The sequence below is a fragment of the Silene latifolia genome, chromosome 4, assembly GCF_048544455.1.
Source record: "Silene latifolia isolate original U9 population chromosome 4, ASM4854445v1, whole genome shotgun sequence".
NCBI classification, from domain to species: Eukaryota; Viridiplantae; Streptophyta; class Magnoliopsida; order Caryophyllales; family Caryophyllaceae; genus Silene; species Silene latifolia.
The window spans coordinates 64,839,269-64,859,361 of record NC_133529.1 but is presented as its reverse complement, the minus strand read 5'-3'; the positions used below and the strand labels follow the sequence as shown (position 1 = coordinate 64,859,361).

At 34.0% G+C, this 20,093-nt stretch overlaps 1 long non-coding RNA gene across 1 annotated transcript; it reads left to right on the top strand.

Annotated features, from left to right (window-relative positions):
* The first annotated feature begins 10,588 nt into the window (after positions 1–10,588).
* LOC141652267 (uncharacterized) lies at positions 10,589–11,345 on the top strand. Its single transcript, XR_012547087.1, has 3 exons — positions 10,589–10,640; positions 10,813–10,862; positions 11,192–11,345. It is a non-coding gene; the product is annotated as an uncharacterized LOC141652267 (long non-coding RNA).
* The last annotated feature ends 8,748 nt before the right edge of the window (positions 11,346–20,093 follow it).

The following is a 20,093-nucleotide window of genomic DNA, read 5'->3' as shown; positions in this document are numbered from 1 at the left end:
TTAATCTGCACAACTGGAAATTGAACATATTAGTACACACCCATTGTTACAATCAATCAAACGTTTTCTGAATCTATGATATATAAGTTCTGCACATTTAGTGTAAATTTCCTGAACTTATGCTATATATTTTCTCAACCTACAAAGATAAATTATATTGGAAAAATGCCATACAACATTGGAAAAATTCTCTCAACCTACAAAGACAAATTTCCTGAACTTGGGCTATTTATTTTCTGAACACTACAAAGAAGTTACAAGTACAAATTATCGTGGAGTATCTCACACCTAACCCAGTACAAAAAATTCTCTGAACTTACAGTACACAATTCCTGAACTTATGCTACATATTTTCTGAACACTACAAAGAAGTTAAAAGTACAAATTATCGTGGAGTATCTCACACCCAACCCAGTACAAAAAATTCTCTGAACCTACAAGACAAATTTCTCGTAACCTATGGTATATATTTTCCAACCTACGGTATACATTTTCTGAACAACTTATATTATACATATCATCTCTAATAACTGATCTTCCAACTGTGATCTTATAGAAGTTGTTCAGAAAATATCCACACAATAAATCATTAATCGAAGATAACAATTACTTAATCTAAGATAACAATTACTTATTCCGTACAATTTCATCAATCAAATACCAATTCAATTTGTTAAAAAAATCGATGAGAAAATATGGACACAATCGATCAAATCTCTTTTCCAGGACCCATGAAACCAATTCATGAATCTAAGCTAACAAGTAATGAATCCATACAATTTCCTCAATCAAATAACAATTCAATCCACAAAAAAAAAAATCGATCAAGTTTAATTAGTTGTTTACCTGGATATAATCGATTACTAGTCAAATTACTTTGATAATCTTGTATGCAATTGGTTTGATCATCCTTGTTTTTCGATTACGAAGAAAATCTGGGTGTTTTTTTGGTGGATTTGTAATTGCGGTGACAAGGTTAGGAAATTTAGGGGCTTTTGACAAATAAACAGTGGTTTTGTAAAAAGAAAGGTAGCTTAATAATTGTTGCGCGCGTTAATCTTAGCCGTAGGTAGTATTCATCCAATGGTGAGCAATGGTTCTCATGGTTCTCATGGGAAGGGGGTTCTCATGGGATCTTAACCCTATATATATATATATATATATATATATATATATATATATATATATATATAGTATTGGGATCAACTAAGTCCACCTTCTACTTGTGAGTCCATAAGTCTTATTGTGAGCCTTTGGATGGAGAAGATGAAGGGTTGAGATTGGAAGCAAAAAAAGGAGGATTAATGCCTAATTAAACACTCCCCATCTCTACTTTACTAATCTACACTAATCAATTATTAATCTACTATATAACATTTATTTTTCCACCTACTTCTCTCTCATTCACACAATTCATTTCTCTACTCCCTCTCTAAAAACCAAATTAATTCAAAACCCAAATAATACTCTCATCCTAACAAAAAAAAAAAACAAATTAATTCACCACCCACCACCACCTTGCACCACCATCGACCTACCCATCACGAGCCACCACCTTGCACCACCAACACCAGATCTACGAAAATCTCACCGCAACTCGACATCTACCACCACCATCCTCACCCATTAGCCACCTCCTCGCCGCCCCTACAACCAGACCCACGCCCACCTACCCGCCTGCTGCCACCGACCACCCTTCCTTCCGCCTCCCTTCCTGCCCTGCCTACCGCCACCCCACGACAGCCATCCACACCACCACTACTTCCTCCTGCTGCCACCGACACACCACCACCACCCCAACCATGGCCTTTGCTCTCCTCTTTCTTCTCCTTTTTCGATTCAGATCTGTCAACTTTCTTTCTTTTTTTTTCTTTTTTTTTAAAAAAAATTAGTGGGCTGGGGATGTTTTTGTTGTGGTTTTGTTTTTTTTTCCTTTTGTTTTTCTCCTTCCTCTTCTTCTTTCTTTTTTTCCTTTTATTTTTCAGATTCCACGACTGGGGTGGGTTGATGGTGGCACATGGACGACGTGGTTGTTGGTGGTGGGTGTTGAAGACCGCGCCATACCGCCTCCATATCTCCTCTTTTACTTTTTTTTTCAAATCTCAATCTCTCCTTACCCAGATCTGTTTTTTTTTTTAAAAAAAAATAAGGTTTGATAGGTTGTGGTTGTTGGCTCGTTTATGTTTTATGTTTTTCATTTTCTTCAGATTTGGTGGTTATTTTTAAAAATTTTGGTTAATTTATGAATAATTCAATTTTGGAAACCTAGATCTACAAGTCTACACGAAAAATTATGACATTAGGTATATTAATTTTGTTTACTTGAGTAAATATTTTAGATCTTGTTTTTATTTTGTGAATTTTTTTATTTTAGTCTTGCATTTACTAAGTAAATCTCATATAATTTGTTAATTTTAATGTTAGATATATTTAAAATGTCGTCTCCTCATTTTTCTTCAATTGTTATTATATTAGATCGTTTTATTTTAGTCTTAGATCTAATAAATAGATCTAAGGTTATTTGTTGATTTTCATCTTAGATGTGCATTTTTTTCTCCTAGAATTACTCTTTTTTCTGCTAGAATTACTCTTTTTTCTGTTAGAATTACACTTTTTTTCATCTTAGAATTACACTTTTTTCTACTAGAATTACAATTACTTTTTTTTCTGCTATAATTACTCTTTTTCCTGCTACAATTACTCTTTTTTCTGCTGAAATTATACTTTTTTTTTGCTATAATTACACTTTTTCTGCTAGAATTACTCTTTTTTCTGCTAGAATTACTCTTTTTTCTGCTAGAATTAGTCCTTTTTCTGCTAGATTTACTCTTTTTCCTGCTAGAATTACTCTTTTTTCTGCTGAAATTACATTTTCTGCTAAAATTACTCTTTTTCCTGCTAGAATTACTCTTTTTTCTGCTGAAATTACACTTTCTGCTAGAATTAGTCTTTTTTCTGCTAAAATTACTCTTTTTTCTGATAAAATTACTCTTTTTTCTGTTAAAATTACACTTTTTCTGCTGGAATTACACTTACTTCTATTGGACTAATGTTACACTCTCAATGGACTTGGTTATATTCTCAATGGACTAAAATTACATTCTCAGTGGACTGAAATTATACTTTCCTGGACTAAAATTACACTTTCCTCGACTAAAATTATATTCTCCTGGACTAAAATAATAATCTCAGAAATTACACTTACCTGGACTAATGTTATACTCTCAATGGACTAAAATTATATTCTCAGTGGACTGAAATTATACTTTCCTGAACTAAAATTACACTTTTCTGGACTAAAATTACATTCTCCTCGACTAAAATAACAATCTCATTGGACTGAAATTACACTTACCTGAACTAAAATAACACTTTTTGTCGTTAAAATAACACTCGTAAAATGCTAAAATTACAATAACTTGTGATAAAATTACAAAAATTCAAAATATTATTCGTCAAAATCACTCGAAAAAGACTTAAGTTAAACTTGTAAAACGCAAAATTCTCGTAAACATTCCTTAAAATGACACTTTTTGTTGTTAGAATTACACTCGTAAAATCCTAAAATGTCGAAAACTTGTCTCGAAAAAAAAACGAAGAAAACCGAAACAGGAAAAATGTTAACAAAATTTTCATAAACTTTGAAGTATAAGACAAAGATGGTGTTAATTGTGTATGATAATGAATTAGTGAATGTATTATTAAAACTAGAGAGAGAAGTGAATTAATTAGTGTTAAGTGTGTTTCTTGCTTTCAATCTCAACTTTCCACCATGCATGATCCAAGGGTTGTGGAAAGGACTCATGGACTCAAAGCATATGAAGGACTCATTTGAACTTCACTTTATATATATATATACACACTACTACAGATACAAGCTATAACAACGGGTAAAAACCGTTGTTAAAACAAAAAGCGGACGTTGTTAAAGCGGCCGTTGTAAAAGGTATTTACAACGGTTAGGTTATTTACTAAAACCGTTGTGGAAATTATTCACAACGGTTAAAAGCCGTTGTTGTTGCGAGTAAGTCGTTGTTGAAAGTTTGACAAAATTTTGGTGGGAAAGATATAACAACGGTTATAATATAAAAACCGTTGTTGTATCTTTCCCACCAAAATTGTGAAGACTTTTAACAAGGGTTATATTTAAAAAAACCGTTGTTAAAAGTAATAACAACGGTTATATGTTAAAAAAACCGTTGTTAAAATTGACTATTAACAACGGTTTTTTGGCATATAACCGTTGTTATTGATGTTCATTATTTTTTTTAAAAAAAATTACAAAACTAGTGCATTAAAAATCCTGTATCAACAACAGCAGCAGTATCAACATACAACAAAAGCTCACTTTAAATTGATTAACCCAAAATTAAACACCTGCAAAGTTTTATGCACTAGCACAACGATTTTCTCAAAATATTAATACCACAATTCAAGCATCCATTTACATCCGAGAGTTACGACTCCACTACTACGCATGCACATTTTAGTGAATAAAATATTCAACAATATAACTCCAACAAACTTACATCAATCTCGAATCACATCCAACATAACAATAACATCTTAGTGAATAGACTATTCAATATTACGTATTCCCTAAATAGTTGGTAAGCCTACACCTCATTAACATCCCTCATCTCCTCAATTGATACTCTCAAATTTAAATCTGCAATGATATATTTAAGTTAAGATTATGGAAATAAAAAAGGGAAACCTACGTAGATATGAGAAGTGGATGGAAGCAATAAGTTGAGGAAAAACAAAGGAGGAAGATACCTGAGGAAAATATATGAAAATCACCAAAAGTCTAACCTACAAACAGCATAAAATGAATGTTTACTAGCAAAAATCAAGGAATAAAGCAGAAATTAAAAATGAAGGAGAAATCAAAAAGAAGAAAGTGAGGTAGCACAACATAGAAATTTCACAAGTTTAGCCAAAAATGAGCATATATGATATATTGCATCTTTAGCCATAAAACTAAAAGTCGTGAACCCAAACACTTGAAACTAAAGTAACACAAACAACATTGATCCATCTTAACTTCATAAAATTTGGAAGAAGATTCAAACCATAATGGATAGTGTGGGTGGATTAAATTACCGAGTCAAATTAGTTATAGTTGAAAGACTTGTTGATATGCAACAAATAAATTAAACAGTTCTATAACATTCCAAAGACAAAATATTCTGAGTCTTGCGAATCCTTAGCAATTAAAAACTTTGAACTATATGTAAACTATATATGAACAACATAATTTCTAGTGAAAAAAAGTAGTGATAATTACCAAACGAAGTGGCTTTCGTCCTGCTTTGTCAGCCAGAGTTGCTCCGGCAGCAGTGATTACTACCTGCAGGATCAATTTCTCTAAAGAAGAGGTCAATTTAAGATGTTAACCTGAATAAGAGCATATATTACAATCCCAATGCTAGGTAATACCGCTGAAATGGGGAAAATGAAGAGGTCACAGGTTAGTATCTTCGTGAAAAGGAAGGAATACATACCATTTCACGTACCTCTGAAATTAATCATCTATAATCGAAAAATAGTATACAAAGAAGCATCATGTACACCAAACAATATGATCATTAAATAAGGAGCCCATATATTGAGCGAGATTACCTGACAAAAAAGACGGTAAAAGACTACAATGTACAAACTTCCACCATGTTTGACCTTCTAAATCAGCTGAGCATATTAGCATACTACCTCCAAGACTACAATGTAAAAATTTCCAAGTATAACAATAATGCGAGACGGTAAAAAAAGCACAAATATCAAACGAAACCTAAAATTCAACAAGGCACCAGAGATTTTAAAATCAAAATAGGCAAAGCAATTACGGTTAGAAAGAATACCTCTAGATCTGAATCCCTTCATGGATACTCTGAAAGATGAGATTCTTATGAAATCAAACAAAACCCTAAAATTTAATAGGATAATTGATAGTGTAAAATGAATAATTGATAAAGGGGAGAGTGATGTCGATGGTGAGATAAAGAAGGGTTAGTCAAACAACAGTAAAATGGGAAATAAAATAGATGTGCAATTATTAAGATTTTGTGTTGACAAATAAATCGAGTAGGTTAGTATTTCATACCTAACAATCGAAGTAATAAGGCGAAAATCAAACCAAAAAATCAATTTCTTGCTCTCGTATTTTTAAAACTCTAGGTTTCTAAAAGTCGATTTTGAGTGATTTTGGTAGTTTTGAAGGTTGGAAAATGGGTTATAAGTATGTAAATTGAGTTAGGAAGAATTTTTGAGTGTTTTGGGGGTGATTTGGTGGATTTTGAGTGAGTATTGTGTGAGAGGTTTTGTTTTTGAGTGTGAGAGAGATAAAGATGCGAAGGTTGAAGATGAATAAAGAATAGAAAGGGAAAGAAACATAAGGGATCCGGTTTGTCCCACAATGAAAATATTTTGGTGCGAAGGTAATAACAAGGGTTATATGTAAAAAAAACGTTGTTAAAAGTAATAACAACGGTTATATGTAAAAAACCGTTGTTAAAAGTAATAACAAGGATTATATGTAAAAAATCGTTGTTAAAAGTAATAACAAGGGTTATATGTAAAAAACCGTTGTTAAAAGTAATAACAACGATTATACGCAAAAAAAACCGTTGTTAAAAGTAATAACAAGGGTTTTAAATAAATAACCGTTGTTATAACTTTTCAACTATTAACAACGGTTCTAAAATGAAACCCGTTGTGATTACTAATAACAACGGTTTTAAAGAAATAACCGTTGTTATTACTTTTCATAGAATTGCGCCAAAATATACTAACCTGATTAACAACGGTATTACATATAATGCGTTAACATGCGTTGTTAATGGGGCGTTGTTATTGCCTATATTTGTAGTAGTGATATATATATATATATATATATATATATATATATATATATATATATATATATAGAATTAGGATCACATGAGTCCACTCTATCTTTTTGAGTCTCGTGAGTCCACTTATGTATCACACGCTCTACACAAAAATATCACGATTTTTTTTATGAATAATTTTTTTTTTTTTACGCTGTGATATTGTTTAACATAACCTGTGATATTGTATCTGAGTCTTTGAGTCCATTAAAAGAGTATCACAAGTTATACAAAACAATATCACACCTTACGATAAACAATATCACTGGTTGTACTAAACAATATCACGGGTTATATTATATAATATCACACCACTGAACCTAACTTCGCCTTTCACTCCGCCATTCACCATCTTTATTGTCAGTCATCTTGTCCACCATTGTAATCCGCCATTATCTGTGTCTCCTCTATTACATAGCTCAACCCCATTAGAGAATAAAGAGAGATAAGAAGACAAGAGAATTGTCATAATATATACTATATAGCATAATTAATATGAAACACCGCAAAGTCAATGGCTCAAATGTCTTTTATGCGTAGGTTGTTTCCTTGTTGGTGGCTTGCATTTTTTTCTCTATTTTTTCATTATAATTGGAACTACTTGTATATATCTCCGTATGTACAAATTTTCATCATTAATCAATCATATTGTTTTGCCAAATACAAACTCCATTCAACAATGGCAAGATCTTGTATATCAAACACAAACTTCTAAAACACCTTCACATCTACAGTATACTAATCGCACAAATCATTGCATCCGCGATACTAATCGCCGTGTTACTCTGGCTCTTCATCTGTTTCCCTGAACTTCAAGTCCATCTCACGGGTTTCACGGTCGACGCACTTGACAAATCAAACACCATGAACCGAAACCTCTTACATTACTATTTGACCCTTCACAACCCAGACCTATAAAAAAGCCTCATTTACGACGTTCTTTTCCTGCGTATGACTTTCTCTACACCGATTATAACGTAGGATGGGAGTCAAAGGACATGGTTCAGCTTAAGACCATCAAGAGTTATATACACCTGAGGTTTGTGCTAGTAGTAGTACTATTATAACTCTTGATTCACAAGAGTGACAAACCTGATGTTCAATCATATCAATGGCAGGTAAAGGAAATTCACAGAAATCACGTGTTGCAATCCTTTGGGGACACTTCTATATTGTTATTCAATTACCGATATTCTTGTGTACAACGTGTGATACATAAGTGGACTCATGGGACTCAAAAATATAGGTGGACTCACCGGATCTTGCCTATATATATATATATATATATATATATATATATATATATATATATATATATATATATATAAATTGAATCATGTGAGGCACCCTTCTTAGGGTGAGGCGGCTGAACTCATTCTAAACCCTTAGATCTAAAAACAATAGACGCACCAGATTCTGCCACGTGTCCCCCTACAAAACTCATCTAACTACTGCCATTTCCCTCTCATACTCACTCATTTACTCCGTACACTCCCACTCTCTTCACTTTCTCTCTCTATCTCTCTGTCTCTCTTTTTCGCTTCTTCTTCACTGTCTTCGCCATTACCACTCAAATTTTGATCGCCTTTTTTCACTCAAATTTTAATCGCCATTATCATCCTAATTTTTGTTCGGATCTAGGTAATTTCGATCAACTAATTTTTGTTTTGATGCATCTCGATTTCATTCTATATTCATCACACTAATTTTCGATAAACTTATTCAATTTGTTAGAATTTTCAATCAAGTAGTTTAATTGGTAAGTTTCGCTCTTGGATTGTATGTTTTGATCGATCTTTGCTTGTTCGTATGTTTCATTCTCTTTATTTACTTTTTTGCAGGAGTTAGCGCCGCTGTACTTCTCCTTCGTAGCGACGTCAAGAACTCGGCCGCAATCTTTCGTCGCAACGTTAAACAAATTCGCCATTGACTTGAACAAGAATCTCAATCTGCTTCGTCTAAGTATTTCTCTCCTACTTTAACCTAATTTCGCATCTTCTTCTTTTATTTTATTCTCGCTTTAGTTTTGCTTATCGTTGATTATGCTTATTATTATTTGAGATGATTTTGAATTTGAATTTTTAGCGTGTTTTGATTGCGATTGTTTGTGTTATATTTCGATCGATGAGATAATTTTGATGAAAATTAAGCTTAAGATGACTCATTTATTTGATTATGCAATTGAACTTATGCGATTTTTGTTTGTCGTACAATTGTAGATTATGTAATCTTATTTCTACTTGATTGTGAATTTATAGCGCGTTTGATTGCTATTATTTGCAATATATTTCAATCGGTGAGGTCATTCAATCAAAATTCAGCTCAAAATGATTAATTGATTTGATTCTGCAATTGAAATTAAGATTGTTACTCTTTGATATAGAGGTTTAAGTAATTTTGTGCTTCTGTTAATGGAACGGCGGTTTAATTTGCGGCAATTAGACTGCCGAAGAAATTAGGAATAGTAGAAGGTATTGTAGTATTGCAAGCTCGGGCTTTCTTATTATTACTTGATTGTGAATTTATAGCGTGTTTTGATTGCTTTAGCGTTATAGATAGGTGAGTTGATTTTGATCAAACTTCAGCTTGAAATGATTGATTGATTTGAATCTAATCTTGTTTATGTTTGATTTAGAATTTTATGTGATAATTTCATGGTTCTCATACCTCCAGCCAAAGATGTTACAATCTAGAGAAAGAGACCTTATTAAGGTGTGGAGTGAAATGGTCTAAATCGCGGTAATTAGACCACAGAATAGTGTAGGAGTAGAGAAATGTATATTGTATTATTACTAGCTATGGTCTTTAGATTGTAGCCAGAGAAGGGCTATGATTGTAAGAACCTAGATTTCAATTTCTGTTAAATTTTGGTCATAAATTATTTTAATCACCGAGTTTCGCTCTTTTTATTTGCAGGTTTTGATCGATTTCTCACTTGTTCGTATGTTTCTTTCCGTTTCTTTACTATTTCATACCTCAATTTCGATTTTTCTTAATTATTTTCTTAAGTTTTGGTCATAACCTTATTTATTTAGTTTAATTACTGAGTTTGACTCTTATTTTGTATGTTTTGATCGATGTTGCGGCTGATATTTAAAACTATGCTTGTTTGATGGTAGGAGATATGCTATTTCTGAAAATTTGTTGATAAAAAACAGAAACTGCAGATGTTTATACCATGTTCATATATGTTGATTTCTCAATGTATCATCTTTTCAGGGCATAGGATTTCTGAACAAGTCATCTCAGTTTTCTGAACAAGTCATTTCTGAACAAGTAATCTCAGAGATATGATTTCCTAGCTTTGAAGTATGGACTGAGATGGAAGCGTGGGGCTTGTGCAAGAAATAACTTGCTGTCATTTGAGCTGGGATCATGGGTCTCTGGGCTCATACTAATTGCTTGTTCCCAATCAATAAAGTCGGAAATGTGTATACTGGTAAACCTTCTATGTTCTCGGAGTTCAAATGAGGCAATTTCGATTGTTGAACTTGTTGATGACATGGTTGCCTTCGACTCTCTCTCTCCGAAAATGCTTTGCGGAGTATTTTCAACTGCTCTTCAAGATGATAGAGACGTAAAATGCTCGTTTATTCCTCACTGTCCGGGGATGCTTGAGTACTATTTGCAAAAGCCTTGGAAAAGCCTCGAAATAGCCCAGACCATGTATCCTAATACGGTTCTGTACTATCTATGCAGGCACTTCCTAACCAGGTCTTTCAACAACAAGCCTTGGAACTCTGTGCAAGAGTGAGTATTTCTTGCGTTCAGTATCTTTTTCTTGGTAACGGGCCATTCTTAGGTGGTTGATATATTTTTTGGGTGAAACTGAAATCTTGACTATTTAAACTGCTAAGAAGTGTCTGTTGTGAAGAAAAATCCTATCTGTTTCAAACATCTGATATTTCTATTTTGATTTCAGAAAGTTGCCGCTGCTTCCGGAGATATGAGGAAAGCGTTGTGTGTGTGCAGGTATGTAGTTTGCCAACGCTTCTAATGACTCTAAACATTAAAAACAAAAGAATCGTGATATAGAGAAATTGAGTACTTGATTTCAACAATGTGTGTTAATGTAAACTGGTTTCAGAAGAAAATAATAGAGATAACAGAACATATCGTTGAACTATTCATTTACCTGGAAGTCTGTAACACTTGGGAAGTTTTTCAAAGTCGGTTCACTGAGTCTGAGTTAGACGGTGACAGTAGACAGCCGAGTAATTTGATTGATATTTTTTTCCTATTCTCGCTGGCAAGAAGTTTGAAATATTTTCGAATCTTACCAAGACCGTCTTTTCTTTCAGGAGTGCAATTGATGTGCTAGAATCTGAGATTAAAGAATCTGCAAGCAATGTGAATATATCTTCAGATGAAGATGGTTCCTCTGACCAAGAAAATATTCTAGTTGCTCAAGCTTCCAAAGAGATCGACATAGTAAGTACTTGGAGTCTCGGGGTCCGTTGTTTTGAATTTAGCTTTAGCAGTTTGATACTTTGATGCAGTACACCAAATGAACTCGGATAAGCTTCATTTATATATTTGAATTAGTTAACTGACATTGACGTCGCACACTAATATTTTAAAAGGTTTCTCATGTGTTAAGTCATGTTCGTCGATTTTTGCATTCTTGCAATTATTCTACACTTTTTAAACTAATATAGGCATCTACAGCTGTGGGCGAGTTCAAACTGGCTCATTCCTGGATGTGGCAGCTCCTAATGGTTTATTTGGACTTGGTATGGAGAACATATCAGTACCCAGCATACTATCTAGAGAAGGTTTCACATCCGAATCCTTCTCCATGTGTTTTGGGCGTGATGGGGTCGGAAGGATTAGCTTTGGGGACAAAGGCAGTCCTGACCAGTACAAAACTCTGTTCAATGTGAACCCCTTACAGTTAGTGGTAATTTTCCTCATACTTGCAGCTTTTTTTAAGCGACTTGGACTATAGGTCTATCTTTTAATTGCTTAAACGTCATCTCTGGTTTATGCTCTTATATCTGTTTTGTGTTCAAAGTTTTGGGAATTTTCAAGGAATCAAGTAAAAGACAGGTTTATGCTGGACTATAGGTCTATCTTTTATGGTAATATTTTTCTGATTTTATGGTAATATTTCATTGCTTAAACGTCTATAATGAGATTTTGTGTTCAAAGTTTTGGGATAGCATTTAAATGTTCCAAGTCAAAATCGCGTCCGAAAACCTTAATATAACTCACCTTGTTTTACCATAAGACCGTATTATCCAAAATCTGTTCGGCAAACTAATAATTGTAGGTCATTTTTCCCTGCACTTTTCTGTCAGTATTATTATAGCATCGATCTCTAAATAATACGGAGTACAGTAGAAGGAATTCCTTATTGAAGTTTCAGCATTCTTATTAGCTTTCTTATGTTTGCCTGTTTGGTAGCCTACACTTCCAACTTGTGTGATAATGATGTTCATTCTGTCAATTTACTGATAGCCAGAGCAAAGGATTGATGCTCGTCAACCAGTTGTGGTTGCTGCAATCCCGACAATGAAGTATCATCGTGACGCTTTTACCTTCGATGAAGATGCACAGTGAGTAGCCATTGCCAAAACATTTAGTGCATCTTTGGTAGAAGCAATCCTCATTACAATGCCAATGCCATCTAACACTTTAGAGTTCCAGAGCTAGACCCTGTGTTCAGATCTATGGAGAACCTTCTTTGGATTGACTCTACCGTGTTTGTGTATCTCGTTTGGAATGACGCGTGTAGTAGGAGGTAACTATCTGTCTGAAATCTCGGTTTTTATCTACTTCGTGCTTGTTTTGCATTTATCCGTTTCAGCTAATACCAGTTGGATAAGGAAAAGGTTTTGTGATCTTGTTCCTCGACTAAAGGTGTTTTCTTGTCTAGATATCTGCCAAGTTTCTCAAAGCGGATCGGAAAATGGTGATATTTAAAAAAAAAAAATGAAGATCATTACTAATGTTAGAGACTTAGATACATTGGCATGCCCTGTTTTGTGTCCGATAAGGCCCGTTTTCATCTCTGGCATCGTACACAGCTGAAACAGTTTTGTGATACGTCTCTAAAATTCTCTCCCCTACACTTTTACATGCTATTGCGTATCTACTAACTTACTTTGTTGTTTTCCATGGTTTACAATTTAGAAATTGGTTATGGTGCATGTTTAGATAGACTACTCTCTATTTCTTAGTCATGATATTTTGGATACTTTTTTTTGATCAATTTTGTTTGTATTTGTCTAAATTAGCGCTGGACTTAGTAGTCATTGAACTGGTGATGGTTTTGTTGATAATTAAGCTTTGTGATCGCCAATCTGAAACACGTGAACTATTTAATGATGTTGCAATGTGAAGCGCGTAAATTGTGGTTTTAAGTGCCATAAAGGTGCAATGCGGTGCTAATTTACCTATGAATTTGTGTTTTTGCTTTGTGCTCGAGTTACAAGGCTACAAGGAGAGGTTGCACGTGTGTCGAGATTGCTTGCTTGCCCGTTAAAAATCCCTATACTCCGCTTCAAGACAGATAATAGCTAAATTATCGTAACCAAACTGAGGTAAAAACTTGAAATAACCTTCACTTTTAAAAGCCTTGCTATGTTTAATCTTGTAAATTCTTACGAAAATAGTGGGACTAACAAGATGGGAGGATGAACGCTGTGAAAGTGTGAATCAGTTTTATTTTTTTCGTATTATGTCTGGCCACTAAGTTTAGAAGTGTACTTTGATCAAAACTAAATATTCTGCGACCATAGTCTTGACTCTTGACAGCTTGCCATTGTTTTCATTTCTCCTTTCGTAACATAAGGAGTACTTAGTTACCAGTTGATGTCATTTTTCTTCCACTTACTTTGTTGCCCCTCTTTAATCAAGATCTCCTAAAACAATTAGCTTTTCATTCTTAGAAAATTCACTTTCAAATCTTAGCTTTTTTTTAAGCAGTACCGGACTATAGGTCTATCTTTTAATTGCTTAAACGTCATCTCTGGTTTATGATTTTTACCATAAGATCACCTATTTTGCTCCTTTTATTATTTTGTGAATCCTATTCCTTATTTTGTGAATCTTAGAGCTTGTTTTGTGAAAATAGAAGGTAATATTGTAAAATTTGGTCACAAAATGGTCGAAATCACCTATTTTGCTCTTTTTATTATTTTGTGAATCATAGACCTTATTTCGTGAATCCTAGGCCTTATATTGTGAAACTTGGTCATAAATGGTCAAAATCGCCTATTTTCCTCTTTTTCTTATTTTGTGAATCATATACCTTATTTTGTGAATCTTAGAGCTTGTTTTGTGAAACTAGAAGGTAATTATGAGATTTGGTCATAAAATGGTCGAAATCACCTATTTTGCTCTTTTTCTTATTTTGTGAATCATAGACCTTGTTTCGTGAATCCTAGGCCTTATATTGTGAAACTTGGTCATAAATGGTCAAAATCACCTATTTTGCTCCTTTTATTATTTTGTGAATCCTATACCTTATTTTGTGAATCTTAGAGCTTGTTTTGTGAAAATAGAAGGTAATATTGTGAAATTTGGTCACAAAATGGTCGAAATCACCTATTTTGCTCTTTTTATTATTTTGTGAATCATAGACCTTGTTTCGTGAATCCTAGGCCTTATATTGTGAAACTTGGTCATAAATGGTCAAAATCGCCTATTTTCCTCTTTTTCTTATTTTGTGAATCATATACCTTATTTTGTGAATCTTAGAGCTTGTTTTGTGAAACTAGAAGGTAATATTGTGAAATTTGGTCATAAAATGGTCGAAATCACCTATTTTGCTCTTTTTCTTATTTTGTGAATCATAGACCTTGTTTCGTGAATCCTAGGCCTTATATTTTGAAACTTGGTCATAAATAGTCAAAATCACCTATTTTGCTCCTTTTTTATTTTGTGAATCCTATACCTTATTTTGTGAATCTTAGAGCATGTTTTGTGAAAATAGAAGGTAATATTGTGAAATTTGGTTACAAAATGGTCGAAATCACCTATTTTGCTCTTTTTATTATTTTGTGAATTATAGACCTTGTTTCGTGAATCCTAGACCTTATATTGTGAAACTTGGTCATAAATGGTCAAAATCGCCTATTTTCCTCTTTTTCATATTTTGTGAATCATATACCTTATTTTGTGAATCTTAGAGCTTGTTTTGTGAAACTAGAAGGTAATATTGTGAAATTTGGTCATAAAATGGTCGAAATCACCTATTTTGCTCTTTTTTCTTATTTTGTGAATCATAGACCTTGTTTCGTGAATCCTAGGCCTTATATTGTGAAACTTGGTCATAAATGGTCAAAATCACCTATTTTGCTCCTTTTATTATTTTGTGAATCCTATACCTTATTTTATGAATCTTATAGCTTGTTTTGTGAAAATAGAAGGTAATATTGTGAAATTTGGTCACAAAATGGTCGAAATCACCTATTTTGCTCTTTTTATTATTTTGTGAATCATAGACCTTGTTTCGTGAATCCTAGGCCTTATATTGTGAAACTTGGTCACAAATGGTCAAAATCGCCTATTTTCCTCTTTTTCTTATTTTGTGAATCATATACCTTATTTTGTGAATCTTAGAGCTTGTTTTGTGAAACTAGAAGGTAATATTGTGAAATTTGGTCATAAAATGGTCGAAATCACCTATTTTGCTCTTTTTCTTATTTTGTGAATCATAGACCTTGTTTCGTGAATCCTAGGCCTTATATTGTGAAACTTGGTCATAAATGGTCAAAATCACCTATTTTGCTCCTTTTATTATTTTGTGAATCCTATACCTTATTTTGTGAATCTTAGAGCTTGTTTTGTGAAAATAGAAGGTAATATTGTGAAATTTGGTTACAAAATGGTCGAAATCACATATTTTGCTCTTTTTATTATTTTGTGAATCATAAACCTTGTTTCGTGAATCCTAGGCCTTATATTGTGAAACTTGGTCATAAATGGTCAAAATCGCCTATTTTTCTCTTTTTCTTATTTTGTGAATCATATACCTTATTTTGTGAATCTTAGAGCTTGTTTTGTGAAACTAGAAGGTAATATTGTGAAATTTGGTCATAAAATGGTCGAAATCACCTATTTTGCTCTTTTTCTTATTTTGTGAATCATAGACCTTGTATTTTCAGTGTTCGTGAAACCTGGATTTCATTTTGTGAAACCTAGATCTGATTTTGTGAAACCTAGACATGATTATGTGAACTCAAGACCTAATTTTGTGAAACTTGTTTATGTGAAACCTGGACCTGATTTGTGAACTTTGTACCTTATTATGTGAAATCTCGACTTGATTTTGTGAAACCTGGATTTTATTTTGTGAAACCTAGATCTGATTTTGTGAAACCTAGACATGATTATGTGAACTTTAGACCTAATTTTGTGAAACTTGTTTTTGTGAAACCAGGACCTGATTTTGTGAAGGTAGGACTTAAATTGGTTAATTTCATAGTAAGAAATAGTTGTATAAGCCAATGTGTCATGTTTCACATGTACATGAAGTTACTAATGTTTTCATGTCTTTGTTACTTGTTGATGCATAATTTAATTTTGGTACAATATCATCTATTAGCTCAAAAGGTAGAGCATTGTGCTATTGCGCAAGGTGTGGGTTCGAGACCCACATAGATGAACAGATATAAATATACGATTATTATATAATAATTACCATTGCCAATGTATGTCTAAAGTCACCTATTCAGGTCTTAGATTCACAAAATAAGGTCCAAGATTCACAAAAACATGCATAGGGTTCACAAAATCAGGTCCAAGCTTAGATAAATCAAGTAGTCTCACAAGCTGTAGCTTAAGAATTTTGTTTGTTATATTTTAGAGACATAGAGTAAAGTATTTGGGCTTTTGTGTGTGAGAAAATATTTGGGCCAAAAGAAAAGTTAGGAATGACCCTAAGTTTCCAGAATAAACATTGAAAATCACCCCATGAAGGAATATGGTGAGGTCGGCCGCCTCGCCATAATTATGCGGCCTCACCGGATCCGGCCTCTCTTCTCTCTCTCTCTCTCTCTATATATATATATATATATATATATATATATATATAGAGAGAGAGAGAGAGAGAGAGAGAGGATCCGGTGAGAACGATCACTCGGTGCAAACGGTGAGAACGACCTATAGTAGGATTTTAAACAAAAAATACACGGGATACGTACCTCCAATTTTGTACGTGAGAAACCTGACTGTTTTGACCAAAATAACCAAAATATCTCTTTCTCTCTCTACTTTCCAAAATTTTTTCCCCAAATCAACACAAATATTTCCGCGAAAAACATAGAAAAAGCCGCAAAAACCATCAAACTACAAAATACCAAAATTGACGAAATTGATCATAATCAATGACGTTGATCATCTAATGGATGTACGATTATAATATTTTTCTGATTGATTTTGTGTGATTGATGCATGAACAATCGATTTTGTGATTTCGATTGGCATTCCAGAATTATTTCAATCGTAGAAAATTATGGATGTTGAGGGTTCTAGCGATTTGGGGGAACATACTGATGCGATTGTTCCAGCTGTTAGTAATGATATCGTGCAGTCATCATCTCATCTAGGTATGTACATCTGCAAATCAGTTGAGATAACCTTTTTTATAAATCGTTTCATTAAAAATCGTCTGATTGATGTATCTATTGATCATTTTGATGCGTATTCATACTAATTTAAACATAGGAAGACAGATTATTACGCTTGCTGCTCATGTTTCATTAGCCTGATTGGTATTATAAATTGATGAGTCTGATGGATAAGAACAGTTGTCTTACCGGTCTGGTTAGTGTATGTGATATGCAATTTGTTTTAGAGTTGATTATTACACTTGCTGATCATGTTTCTTATGCACACTATACAGTATTCTGTTTAGTTCAATAGCATGTATATTAGTATAATTGATGTAATTGCCTTATATGGAAAACGTCCCTGGTAGAATAACGAAACCGCCCTTAATTAACCAGCGTATATGAATAGCGTATCCATTAATATAGTTGATGCGTTTGTGTTTTTCAGAAGCGTATCTAGAATTATAATTAAGGGATATACCGATTCGTGTCATAATAAGCATTTGACTTTCTGCCTATGTCGAAATTATTAGACGTGATTGGTGGTGTATCTTGACGTCTTCGTTAAGTAGTCAGTAATGAAAAATACGATATGTCAGCGATCAGGCACAAATTTCTGTGTTAATTTCTGTGGTTTTTTGTTTTCTAATTGATTTTGTGCTTTTGACTAAATTAGCGTACCTGAAAATTATATTTGTTGTGCATCGCTTATTTGAACTCGCCGCTTATACCCATATCTTGTTTCTCTTGTGTAGCGTGCATAGATGCAGGCTCACCAATCATCGAGACAACCTCGAAGGAAAGAATACTTGTATGTGCGCCTGAATTGAAGCCTGTTTTGGGTATGATCTTTGATAAACTAGAGGATGGGCTAGAATTCTATAAGGCTTATGTCACTAACTGGTTTTGAAATGAGGAAGTCGACGCAACGAAACATAGACGGGGTTGTCATGACTAAGTCATCACGTGCGGTAAGAAGGAGAAAGTAAGCCTAGAGGGAAGGTAAAAAAGAGACAGAGAACTAGAATTTTATGTAATGCAAAGATTTTTTTTCGAAGAAATGAAAAAGGACAATATGTGATTGTTGACTTTCATGAAGGTCACACCCACCTCCTCTCAACACCAAACACCGTGGTGCATTTGACCGAGTCACGAGAATTAACCCTTATACATAAAACCATGATTGTTGAGAATTCTAAAGTGAATAAGGGGCCTGTGCAAAGCTTTAGGATGTTCAAAGAGTACGTGAAGGGGTATCAAAATGTAGGGGCATCACTCGAGGACTTCAAAATTTTTTGGAGGGATGTGAAGAAATTTATTAAAGGGTATGACGCGCAAATGATGATTGAAAATTTCATGCACAAAAAAGCCATGTGTAGTTCGTACTACTTTGATTTTGATGTTGACGATCGTGGTCGACTATCTAGGGTTTGTTGGTTTGACCCTATAGCTATAAATAATTACAGTCTCTTTGGTGATATGACGTCTTTTGACACGACGTTTAATATGAACACATATAAAATGATATTTGCACCTTTCACGGGGGTTGATCATCACAAGAAATGTGTGACATTTGGAGCAGGACTTATAAGGAAAGAGAATGATGAGGATTTCGTATGGTTGTTTCGGAATTTTCTGAGCGCAATGAGTAATAAGTACCCTGTGTGCATAATTACTGATCAAGATAGAGGCATAAGAGCAGGGGTTAAAACAAGTGTTCGGGGACAAAACTCAAAGACATGATATTGCATGTGGCATATCATGAAAAAGCTGCGCGACAAGATCGGAACTACGCTATATCGAGAAACTAATTTCATGAAAGAGTTGTGCTCTTGTGTTTGGGCGTAAGATATCGAACCGTCGAGTTTAAGGAACGGTGGTGCTCGATTATATCCTCGTGCGGGCGACCGACAATGAATGGTTAGATACCATGTTTGACAAAAGGGCTTCTTGGATCCCAAAGATATTTCGGGATTTATTTATGGGTGGGCTAATGAGAACCACGTCCGTGTCCGAGTCCGAGAATAGCTTTTTTGGTAATTTCATGAACCCAAACTTAACTTTGGTTGAGTTTCTTATGAGGTTTGAAAGTGCTATGGACGCTCAACGATGGAAACAGTCAAATTAATAGCCGAGTCAAAAACTCCTTCCCCGATCTAGAAACGCCTCACCCTTTGGAAAACACGCTTCGAGTTCTACACCCCAGTGATGTTTTCTGAATTTAAAAACGAGTGGGTGGCCGCTTGTTTCACCTGTGGTGTTAAAATATTAGGGGTTACTACCAGTGACAACATCCCCATTATTGATCGTGAAAAAGACAAGGTTTACTATGTTAACTTTATCTCTCGACGAAATGAAAGTGAATCGCACTGAAAAAGTTCGAGAGACGTGGAATTTTGTGCCGTCATGCGCTTTACGTGTTGAAAGAACAAGGCCTTGACAATGTTCCAGATCAGTATCTGTTAAGTAGGTGGAGCAAATTGGCAACATGTCAGCCGATTTGTAATAATGTGCCACATACTTTAATTGAAGATTGTAACTCATTAGATGTTAGACGACACAAAATTGGTACCTTATGGTCCGAGGTGTTCTCGCCTCAGACGCCAAACAAAAACCTGAGTATGTTGATGAATTGCTGGGCATT